Source organism: Haplochromis burtoni, unplaced genomic scaffold, assembly GCF_018398535.1.
Source record: "Haplochromis burtoni strain Fernald_Lab_line unplaced genomic scaffold, NCSU_Asbu1 Contig_184, whole genome shotgun sequence".
NCBI lineage: Eukaryota > Metazoa > Chordata > Actinopteri > Cichliformes > Cichlidae > Haplochromis > Haplochromis burtoni.
Genome location: NW_024582545.1, coordinates 22791 through 34281, shown reverse-complemented (window position 1 = coordinate 34281; position 11491 = coordinate 22791). Strand labels below are relative to the sequence as shown.

The 11491-nt window shown below is 40.0% G+C and overlaps 1 protein-coding gene across 2 annotated transcripts in view; it reads left to right on the top strand.

Moving 5' to 3' along the window:
- The window catches only part of rassf3 (Ras association domain family member 3), a 72048-nt gene that overhangs the window by 39135 nt on the left and 21422 nt on the right, over positions 1–11491 (top strand). The window lies entirely within an intron of this gene.

The following is an 11491-nucleotide window of genomic DNA, read 5'->3' as shown; positions in this document are numbered from 1 at the left end:
AGTTTTCGGAATATTTGCATAACAACCTCCCATTTGTGGCTTAATCCCTTTTTGACAGTTTTAGCAGCAGGTTTAACCTACATTAGATTTCATAACAGGTGTCCTTTGTTGGTTATTATATTACAGGAGGTCATTAAAATGAAGAGACATGTATAATTTCAAGGATTGTATCCATTTTAATCACTGCATATGGGAGATTATTTCAGCAAAACCACTCTTAAAATACATAAGTGTGGGACTGTAATCAGCATAGTGGTGATTAGATGGTGTCAGATGAGACCACCACACCCCCAAGTCAAGTCTTTTCCCTGCAGATTGTATAAATTAGGGCTGGGCTGAGCTCAGGATTGAAGTACAACCATAAACATTCAGCTTTATCATGTCTGGAACTTAATAAACAAGGTCGCTTTTCAGATCTTTGACTTACTGCACTCCTAAAGTCACACACAGTATCACAGACAGTCCTGCAGACACAGCTGGTTTGTTCCACACTCAGCATACTGTAACATAATAGAGCTATTCTTCTTGTCTGCCCACTTAAAGTGTGTGTGTGTGTGAGAGATGAGGAGCTTGCACATTCTCCAGCAATGCATGACCCTTCACGTTTCCATAACAGGCCTTTAACACAAGCCCTCATTCCTCATGGAAGTGTGTGTGGAGTGAGAAGAGGATGCACAATGTGGCCCACAGACCGCTGCGAGAGAGTTTGGGACCTGTGGTGTCTTAAACTGGACTCGAAAAGGGGGCGCTGGCTGCTGTGTGGCGGTTTCCCACATGCCAACAGTAATTACAACTACAGCGGGGACGTGTCCCCTGAGGAAAATGTTTGCGACCTCTGTATAAAATTGCTGGTTGTGTATCGGAGAATAGATGGTTATTGAGAGAAGATGTGTATTTGTGTTCACCGCTGAGCTGTGTGGAGGTAGTAATTGATTACTTTAAATACTGGCGATGGTTACAGCTAAAGAATCTGGGGAATGTGCTCACTGCAGTAAAGACGGTAGTGTATGAAACTGGGGTTATGTCAGTATACCCAGGGGAAGCCTGTGTGTCTGAGGTAGACCTAAAGACACTCACATAATGAAAAAAATTAAACTATGCTGGTAAATATGTCGTCAAATTAAACGTGGCTGCCACCCTCTTCTAAGTTGTGGCAACTCCCTGCAAGTCCTGTTCTACAAATGCATTTATTTTGGGGAGGATGCCTAAGGCAGGGATCTTCCTCAGCCTCAGACGCAAGCGGCAGGTGATTCCTGTTAGACCTCCCTTAAGTCTGCTAGGAGGGTTCATGTGTAGTTGGTGTATTTTGCACAGTCACCTCTGATGACAAAAGCTGCTACAGCGGAGTGCCAAATTTCATTACACCGCATCTCAGGTCCTTTACTCCAAATGTTCTCCCTCAAATGCCTCAGGACAGTACTGTGATACTTGGCCCAGACCTGCACGACCTTGTAAGTGTTGCACCCGTGACTCATCATGCCTTACTTCTGTCCTGGAGGCTGCTGTTTGCTCCTAGGTTTTATTCGTAGAGCCAGCTTAAATCACCATCTAAGATGTCGTTACTTTCTGGAGACAAAATATATGAAATAATGAAAGGCTTAAAGACATAAAGTGGCCCATAAAATTGGTATCTTGGCCAAAATGATGCACAAGTATAGCTCCAATTGAGCCTAAATCTGGTTTGTTATGTTGAAAATGTTATTTATGTGTAAAAAGTACTTCTTTTGCTGGTAGCAGCAATAGAACCAATTCTGCTTTTCCTATGTTTTCTATGCCTTTTCATTTTAAAATCTGCTGTATAGCAGCTGAAATGAATGGCACATTTATGTGTGTTTGTATGAATTAGAAAACGAGGAAGTCCAGTTTGAGTGCAGTTCTATCTTCAGCTCCACCACCAAGTGTGATACTTACAGTAACAGTACAAACAGTAGCAGCACTACATAGCCTCCCCATTTATAGTGATCAATCAAGAGTGGCGTTTTTCATTTGGTTTACGACAAAGTGACGTTTAATAAGCTTGAGTTTAAACGGAGAGGAGGACGACAAATAAAGAGTGATGGACCGATTCTGGACGGCCAACCAGGGAAAAGAGATGTAGCAGTCAGGCCGGAGGAAGCTTTATCTCTACACCCACGCCTGCACACATCCACCTTTTCAGTGTGTGAATGGCGTTTCTGTCGGGAAAATGTCATGCTGACCAGTCGTTCTGTGTGTCTCATTCAAAAAACACACAAGGCTAATCCCACCCCAGTCCCCAGGACGCTGACACTGGACAGCTAAAGCAGCTCATCTTTAATTCAAATCATGCTTTCAGACTGTAGGCTCACTGTGCGCTGTTTTCCGGCAGTTTCTGACTCTTCCATAATTAGTCCGATTATGAGCTGCCGTCAAATGTTTTGTAAAACCTTTACATCACTGCAGGAATATCACTTGATTTATTGAACGTCATGTCCCTTTGAGACTGGAAATAAATACACTATGGAGCTGCCAAAAAGGTGAAAATGTGAAGAAAGGCTCCCAGTTCTTGTTGGGTGAATGGTTTTGTCATTTAGATAACTGGATTATGCTTGCTTCTGTTAGGCTGTCATATTTATTTGGAACATCTTTGGGTTTGTCTTGATTGTACGGATGATCTAATACACTTTGCTCTGACAGTGGTAGCGTTGTGCTTGAGTAATGCATGGATGGATGTCAGCAGTTGGGTCTTCACTTACCCGTTTCAGCTGACCTTGAATAAGTTAATATCCTGTGGGGTCAGGTATCAGTAGGCGCTCCCACATGGAAGTTCCACATTTTTAAGAATTGGGGGGTAATTCAGAGATATGATATTTGACTAGATCAGTTATTCCCGAACTGGAAAAGGCCGGGATCCAAATGGTTTTCTGAAAATCTGCATCCATCTGAAATCTTAAAAAAAACAAAGAAGGAAGTAGGTACTTGTTTTTTCACTGATTCATTTTGTTGCAGTTGATTCAGATTTCCTTTGCGTCTTTCTGCCCGATTTTTTTTTTTTAACTTTTATTTTATCAAATGAATTTTCCATCCTCTACATGATGTGAACACACAACAGCTTACCCAATGTGAGCAAAAGAAATCTCTAGAATCCAAGTTCAAACCTTTTTTATTAAATTTTTAGACTCATTATCTGTAGTTTTTAAATCATTTCATTTAGCAGGAGCCTATTATGCTTTACCTTGTTTTCTGTGGTTTATGTATACTGGTATAATAGGTTAAACATGGCCAGAGTTTCAAATAATGAATAACTAATCATAAACAAGCAGGATGAGACAACTTTTTATACTCTTGGATCTATATGATGTCACTGAAACTGCATATCCTTGTATGGTCATGAGTACAGAAGCCCCGCCCACCTCTGAGGCTGCTCAGTTATGGCAAAAATCTTAATTACAGTTGTCTCATTCAATATTGCCCTGATTATTTAGCATGATAACTGTGTGATTAATTTAATAACATTTTTAAACATGTATTATAACTGGGGATTTCCTTGATTATTAAATGTTTATTTAAATAGAAAACAAACACAACAACATACAAACATTAATAATCTCTCCACAGATTGCCCCAATCAAACTTTGTGATGGTTTATCTAGATCCTAATTACTGCTGGCTCCCTGTTAGTTCAGTTAATGAACAGTGAAGGAGGATGGTTAACCATCTACTGCTGTAAAAGAAACCAAAATAGCAAATAAAGACCTTATTTTGTTCTAATAATCATTGGAACCCAGCTCTGCCCACCTGCTATTTAAACCTTTTGTTTAAGAGAGGCAGCCAATCAGCACAAGCCTGGCTTACAGAAAATTATTTGAAGCTCAGTTTTCTTGTGTAATAAAGGGGGCGACTTTTTGGTTTTGTAAATGTTGCACTTAAAAAAAACCTTAAAAAAGATATGAGGTATACCTTAGAGAATTAACCTCATTACTTACTCATCACCACTCCTAATGCCTGAATTCCCAGCCTATAAATCATGAGTACTACATGACAACTGCAGTGTTAGACTCAGACTCATGAGAGGAACTTGAATCTTTTAATGTGCCAGTCAGAAGCAGGAAGTTGCTATTGCTCAGCTCGTGTTGATAAATATGACACTGTTAAAGGAGGTAAAGACAACAGTGCTCAGCAGTATGAGCTACATCCAGCCTGTGTCAGCATGTTCGCCCATCAGATGAGCCTGACGTGACTTTGTATAGCACGGTGTGAGAGAATAGTATTTGTTTGTGGATCCTCCCCCTACTGTTGATCATTCACTTCCCCTGCTGATAGATTTATGGTCCAGTATATTTTCCCGGACCGCACCCTGTAGCCTTCTCCAGGTGTTTTGTGTTTTTTCCCCCTCTATCTTCTTTAGAATGGCAGGTATAGTAACAATTGCTTCATATGTCTGGTTAGACCAGTATTTGTCCTGCTGGATTTACCTTCTAATCAGATGTGATTTTTATGGGAATTTCTTCAGGAATCCGAGTAAACATTAAAGTAAGGCCATTTTCTGCTATTGAGCTTAGATTTTAACCACCTTATCTCGTGTGTGCGTGCGTGTGTGTGTGTGTGTGTGTGTGTGTGTGTGGGGGTGTGTTTTAAAGTGTATCAGGGGGGGGGCGGGGGGGGGGGGGGTTGAATCTCATGGTTTTTGTCTTCAAGGGTACCTGATAGACAGACTGACTGACTGTTGTAGAGGTTTACAGATAAGGATTTTATCTTTCCTGTTCGTTCTCTCTCTTACTTGCTGTGAACTCCTGCTTCATATGTCTGGTTAGACCAGTATTCCTGCTGCCACAGCCCAAATTGCAAATTATTCCCACTTTATTTTGTAGACTTCTTACATTCTTTTACCTGCAAACTGAACTTCCTTTCCTCTATTGGAGAACATTTATTGTGTTTTTGTTATGTCTAATAGCAGGGGTTCCTAGCATTCTTTTTTTTTTTACTTCACCGGGCCAAATAAAACTAAAATGCAGTTATGACTGGTCAAATAATTACATAGATGGAAAATTAGAATATCTGTTCAGGGATAATGGGGTTCAAAGTAGAGATGTTGCTCTCACATCTGAATGAGACATTTATATTGGTTTTAGGCCTCTGAGGCGAGATATTCTAGGCATGTCTGACAGGAAGTAGACCCCGGGGCACACCCAGGGCAAGGTGGAGAGATTTTATCTCGCAGCTGTATTGAAAACCCTTCGGTGTCCCATGGAAGAGCTGAAGGAGGTGGCTGCCTCAGATCCACATCACCCACATTTTTTGGACTGCTGGCCTTAAAGAATAGTCTCCTTTAAGATTTCAGCTTATGAATACCTTATACATTAAACAAAGAATAATAAGATATGTTTTGTCTTAGTTAACTTTAAATATAATTTGTTATCTCTTCTAAAATCTTCCCATCAGATGAGGACGGGCAGATGTACATGCATACATGCTACAGTTGATGTCATTTGGTTTTACATGGTCTCATGTGGGATTTGAACCCAGCTTCTCCAGATGGAATTTCACAAATCAGCCCATTATATCTTAGTTGTTTGGATTCAACAGATGTGGTCTTAACACTTCTGATTGGCCAAAGATCCCAGATCTCAGGTGCAGGAGTATAGTTCCTCTTTCAGACTTCTTAAATATAGTTATATACAGAGAGGTTATTATAAACTACTGTTACACACGCATTGTTTGCCTGAATTTTCATAGAATGAAAAATGACAAACAAATGTCCAACAGACTCAAGTTTAATCAAATTAAACTGTCTTTAGCCAGCCTCCTTTGTAGTATAAGATCCATGTGATGTGAGATTGTGCCGAATTGCCCAGTTTGAGAATAGTGCAGGTAACATTCAGTTGTCATCAACCCAAGGAGAACTTTCACTTAAATTAAACAAGAGAGAAGAAAGCTAAAGTGAACTGAAGTGGAAACTTCGGCCAATCTCCTGGCCTTATCGCTATAAAATGACTATTTCTTTCCAGTTATGCCAAAAACCTTTGCCTACTCCAGCTTTTAACATACTGATAATTAAACATGAGCATGTCTGAAATGTAGCGTCCTGTATTTCCTTGTTTGGATTTTCACAGTCAGTTGATTTGACTTTAGGGAAGAAAGTAATTCTTTGGAAATTGTTTGTTTACTTTGAAACCTGAGTTGATGACCAATGGCATGTCATCCAGAAAGACTTGACGTTTGTGGTTAGAGTCAGCTGGAGCGACCAGAAGAGAGGAAGTGATTATATCATAGCCGTACTTCTCTTTCAGCGTAAAAAGTCTGAATTGTTTGCACTAATTTCAGTTTAAAGTCTTTTCACTGTGTAACCAGTGGATTTTTATAAAAACGTGTATACAGAGTCAGTGATTTCTGCTGTGGATGGCCAGCACTGATTTATTTTTAAAACGCCACCTTTGTTTTAATCCTGTGTTGTCTTTCCTGTCTGTGTGAATCCAATCCATCTTTTCTCTCATTCCCCCTCTCTAGATTTCCTTCCTCTGTCTGTCCAACATGTTCTCACCTCCTCCAACCATTCCCCCTTCCTCCATCATTGTTGTATGTCACCGTGGTCTGTTCTCAACTCTATATCCTGTTCTTTCTATAACAAGGCCACCCAAGTTTTGTTGGAGTTCACTAACTGTAGCCATATTGCAGATTTAGTCTTGACTTGTTCTGTTTGTGTCAGTCTTTCTCTCTTGACGCTGCTCCAGGATTGTTTTAAATTCTTTTCATTGGCATTGCCGTCTTGTCCACCTCTCACAAGAGTTGGTGGCATGCTGCATCATAAATAATTGTAATGTCAAATTGTTTTTTCTAGCAGAAGTCATTCTACCATCAGCAAATCCTTCTTCCTTTTTTTCTGCTGCTGTCACATTTGGTTTTGAAACAGTTGTCACAGTCCAGACAGTTGCTTGTACTAGTTCTTGGTTTTGTAGTACAAGTACCGAGTTTAAGCTTCTTGTCCAATATCATGACCATTAAGTCCTAAAGGTTTTAGTTTGAATTAGAGCTGGTTTGTCCTTGGCTGTCTTTGAACCGTGCCAAAGACTACTGGGCCACATCCATAGATGCAGATTAAACTCATGGTTAGTGTTTCCCACACAGACTTTACTTTGGCGTGCTGCCTGGCTATACATATTAAAGGCTGGCCAATTGTTTTTCCAAGTCAATTTGCATTTCGTAGTTTTTATTTTTCATCTCTTCAAAAGAACAAGACAACCATATTACTAGTGAGCAATCCCTTTGCTCTTATTTTGAAACTTTAGTCATTGCTAACGATCTATTGGTGACCGTTTCCACCCCCACCTACCAGCAGACCCCAATGTCCTGCATGTCATTAGGCTTTCTCAGAAAGTCCTTCATCCGTGGTTGTGAAAACACCAAATTATGCTCAAGTTAACACAATCTTAACTATGGAGACCAATAATGATTATGTTTACCCCACAAACAGGCAGGAATAACTCTGGATAGCAATGAGGCTGCCATTATTTGTTATCATTTATTATTTCTGTGCAAGCTGCAAAAATTATTGATTATTTCTGATCACTAATCAATATTCAGGGCTGGGGAAATACAGTAATAAAGCAAAGCAGTGCCCTGTCCATCCTTTTATTAAAAAAAAAAAAAAAAGACAAACAAGGACTTCAGGCGTGTCTTTCGTCAGTCTGTGATTATAACTTCCTCAGCTGCCACAGTGAGAGACCTCAGGTTGGTCATCTGGCAGATCAAGCATCATGTGATTGTGTGTGAATTGCAGTTGTGTTTAAAGTCCTCTCAGTTAACCTTTAGTGTGTTTAGACTCACAGCTTTGCCATGCCAACCATAAACACTGAGGTGGTGTTAACAGAAGGTCTCCTTTCAGTTTTGTAAATGCTGACATTGAAGGCCTCAAAGCTTTCATACAACTTGAAAAACCAGGTGCTGAAAGTTGGTTCTAAACTGCAAATTGTGTTTCTATCTCAGTGAACTAAATCTTTTGGTAAATGAAGGCTCAATATGCCCAAGAAGAATGTCATCACCTTGATGTTTAACTTTTCAAGGCTGCTTCATGAGATCAGAATATTATTTGTGATACTTTGACAGATATTAAGATTAATCACTGTAGCTGATTGTCGTAAAGTTCACAGTGAATCCTTTATATGATGTAGTTGCAGGGTAGGAAGTACCTCAATAACTTATTAGATTGCCTGGAATAATATTTTGTACAGAAATTACAAAATTACAAAATCGTGTTCCCCAGAGGATTGATCATTCTCACATTCATGATCCCCTGACCTTGTCTTTCAGGGCATTATTGGTTTAAATTGTACAGTTTTGATTTAAACATCCCACCAGCTATTGCATTGAGTGCCATGAATTAACATGTACAGGGTTCATGTTCCCCAGAGGGTTTATCATTAGGGCTTTTATGATTTCCCTCAGGACCACAGCAGGTTAATCTTTACTGTTGTGAAGATTAGTTTGTGAAGCTGCAAGCTGAGCCGGGGCTTGCTGAAACTAGACGTAAAGAGCATAAAAATTCACCTTGGTGTTCTATTCAATATGACTTGAAGCAACAGATTGAGCACATACATTTGTGTGGAAAGTGTTTGCAGAGATTATAAAGTGAGGGCAGGTTTCCCATACTTTATGGAAGCTTAGACCTGGAATCCATGTCCTTCGTTTACATGGTGAACCCTTTGAGACCTGCTAGCTATGCTATTAAACCTGTCTTCACCATGCTTCACATTTGTCTGACTTTCTTTTTTATGTTTAAATGGCCCCTCAGGGTGAATTCTTAGCTTCAGATGCTTTTAAACACTGACAGAAATAAATTGACAAGGCCCTTCTGCATACTTTACTGCAGGAGGGCCTTGTAATTATTTTAGAGTAGTTTCAAAATTGAACACATCGACTGCTTCAACTCTAAAAACTGCCCTTTAAGATATCACTAGTTGTAGTGTTGCAGCTCATTGTTCTTTGAGATCAATCTCTGTTGATTGCCTCCAGGTTATATAAAGCTTTTTATGAGACTCTTGCCTTTGCCCTCTCTTATGTTCTGCTTTTCCAAATGAAACATAAGTGATATTGTTCTCAGCCGCGTGGCCCTCGCTATCTCTTCAAACAGAACCAGAGTGCTTTTATTCCTGGAAGCACACACACTTATATACACAGACACATGCACACACAGGTCCTCTGCACAGCAGTGTTGTATAATAAGATAAATCTGCCTTTGAATCAAACCACCTGCGTCATGGAGAATATGAGGTGTTTGTCAGGATTGCGTGCATGCTGGAGACAAAGTGGAAGAGGAAAAGGATCAGAAAAAGGTCTTCATGACTTTATATATATTTAGCATATTGGAGAGTGCAATAAAGCACATTATTTATTGCCATCTGCACTATGCAATAAAAAAAACTTCTCCCATTGTTGTCCCTCAGATGTTGTAGGGTGCATAAAGTGTCCCTTAACAAAACCGGTGTTACTGAGGTTACCATTTATCAAGCATTAATGCATCCTCTCAAATGAGGACTTTCCTCTATTCTCTTTTTAGTGCATCAGTAACTAAAATAGATGAGTCCTCTGAATTTGAAGATATGATTTTTTTTTCATTACAAAAATAATCATTAGCTGCTGCAGCTGCACAATAACTCTTTCACCCTGCTCTTTACTTGTGAGCCTGCTCATGGCTAATGATGAATCACACAACCAGCTGCCTGAAACAGACACGTTGCTGCACGGCTATCATCCAAACTCACCGAACAGGTGGTCAAGAGGATCACAAACTATCACCGCCACCACTAATTTATCATACCTCTCTGCGAAGAGACTGGCCACCTGTAGCATCACATTACAGGGTCAAAGAGCACCAGATGGAACTGGGATCTTACAATGTAAAGGTGTATTTTTTATTTTTTTTTCAAAAGCATTTCTTAACTCAGGGGATTGGTATGAGAGCGCTTCCCCCTGAACTTAAACCTGATCCCAAAGTGTACAATCAATGTAACACGATGCAAAAGCAACAGGACAATATGTCGTTATTTATACTTGTTTGTGAGAAAGTGAGCAGTGGGCTTTCGTGCCCTGTCTGCTCTGTGTTTATATGAACAGTAATGAAGCATGCGTCGGCTGGTCCCTGCTGTTACCACCGTCTCAGATAGCACCCCTCAGTCACACAAGCTCATCTGGGAGTAGTTACGCCGGCTGTGATCTCCGGGGCACCATTATCAGCAAACCACAGCACACTTTGAGGTGGTCTGGAGCCCTCTTTGATGTGCAGAAGGAGAAAGTGAGACTCAAGTAATGATAAATTGTATCAGGTCTTCAGAGAATGTGTGCTGATGTGATGAAGATGGCCTTCTCTTGCAGGTTTTGAAGGTTCTCTTGTCGACAAGGATTTGTTTATTTTTTTATTGTTTGCACATGTTGTGGTAAATTAACGGTTACAGTTTTGGTAAGAAGAAGCTGCTTTTGGAAAGGCGGGTAATGAATAAGGACAGGATGAGTGAGCAGTGTTGTTTCCTTATATAACAGAAATAAAGGCAGCATTTTAGTTGGTTGTGATTTCAGATCAAGTGTTGTGTATAAAGCTTTGAAGTTGCTAAAGGCAAGAAATCTTTTTTTGTATTGGATTTTATTGAATTTCTCTTTGAGCCAAGCTCTGCACAGCATGGAAACAGTCCCCTGCACAAAGGAGAGTAATTACACAAAGATGTCCCTTTCAGACCTCAGAGACATTTTAGATATTGAGACAGCTGAAGCTTAGAGTGGTTTACAACTAGCTGTACTTCCTAATACGAACATGTTGTGTTGTACAACTGAAACTCACCCCCAACCTGTTGCAGCAAATGGATGAACCTCCCTGAGTCTGATGCTGTTAAAAGGCAGTTTTTCCTTCCCACTGTCACCAAGTGCTTGGTCATAGAGGGCCATCTGAAAGGGTTTTCTCTGTATTATTGTAGGGTGTTTACTTCATAGTATAAAGCATATTGAATTTTAAATTTCATGTAAAAGTCTGGGTTTCTATTTATTATGCTGCACTGTAACATTGTTTGCATACGGTGTCCTGATTCTCTGTAATTTGCTCGTTATCATCAGAGTGAAATGCAAGACATTCATGCACAACTGTCCTTATTTTAATTTCTTTTTCCAAAACAACAGACCTGCAGCATCTGCATCTGCTGCCCTTGGTACAATAGAAAAACAAGTTCTCCTCTTGCTGCCGTTAAAGTATTGAAGTAAATTAACGCCGTAAGAAATCATTTCCCTACTACTTCATCACTGATCCTTGGCAGACGAGCTACCTCACCTAAGTAATCAGTTCATTAAAAAAGACGTGTTATTGGTGTGTCAGTCAGTAAATTTCCATATGCCCCACTCATCGCTCCATAACATGCATAACGTTAGGTTTAGCCCTGATGACAGTATGAAGACTCACAGACTTGTGTGTGAAGTAACCCTTCATCCTGTGTGTCATTTGAAATAGAGTAATCTTGGATCTGTCACACTGAAAACCTCCACAGTCTGTGGGTTG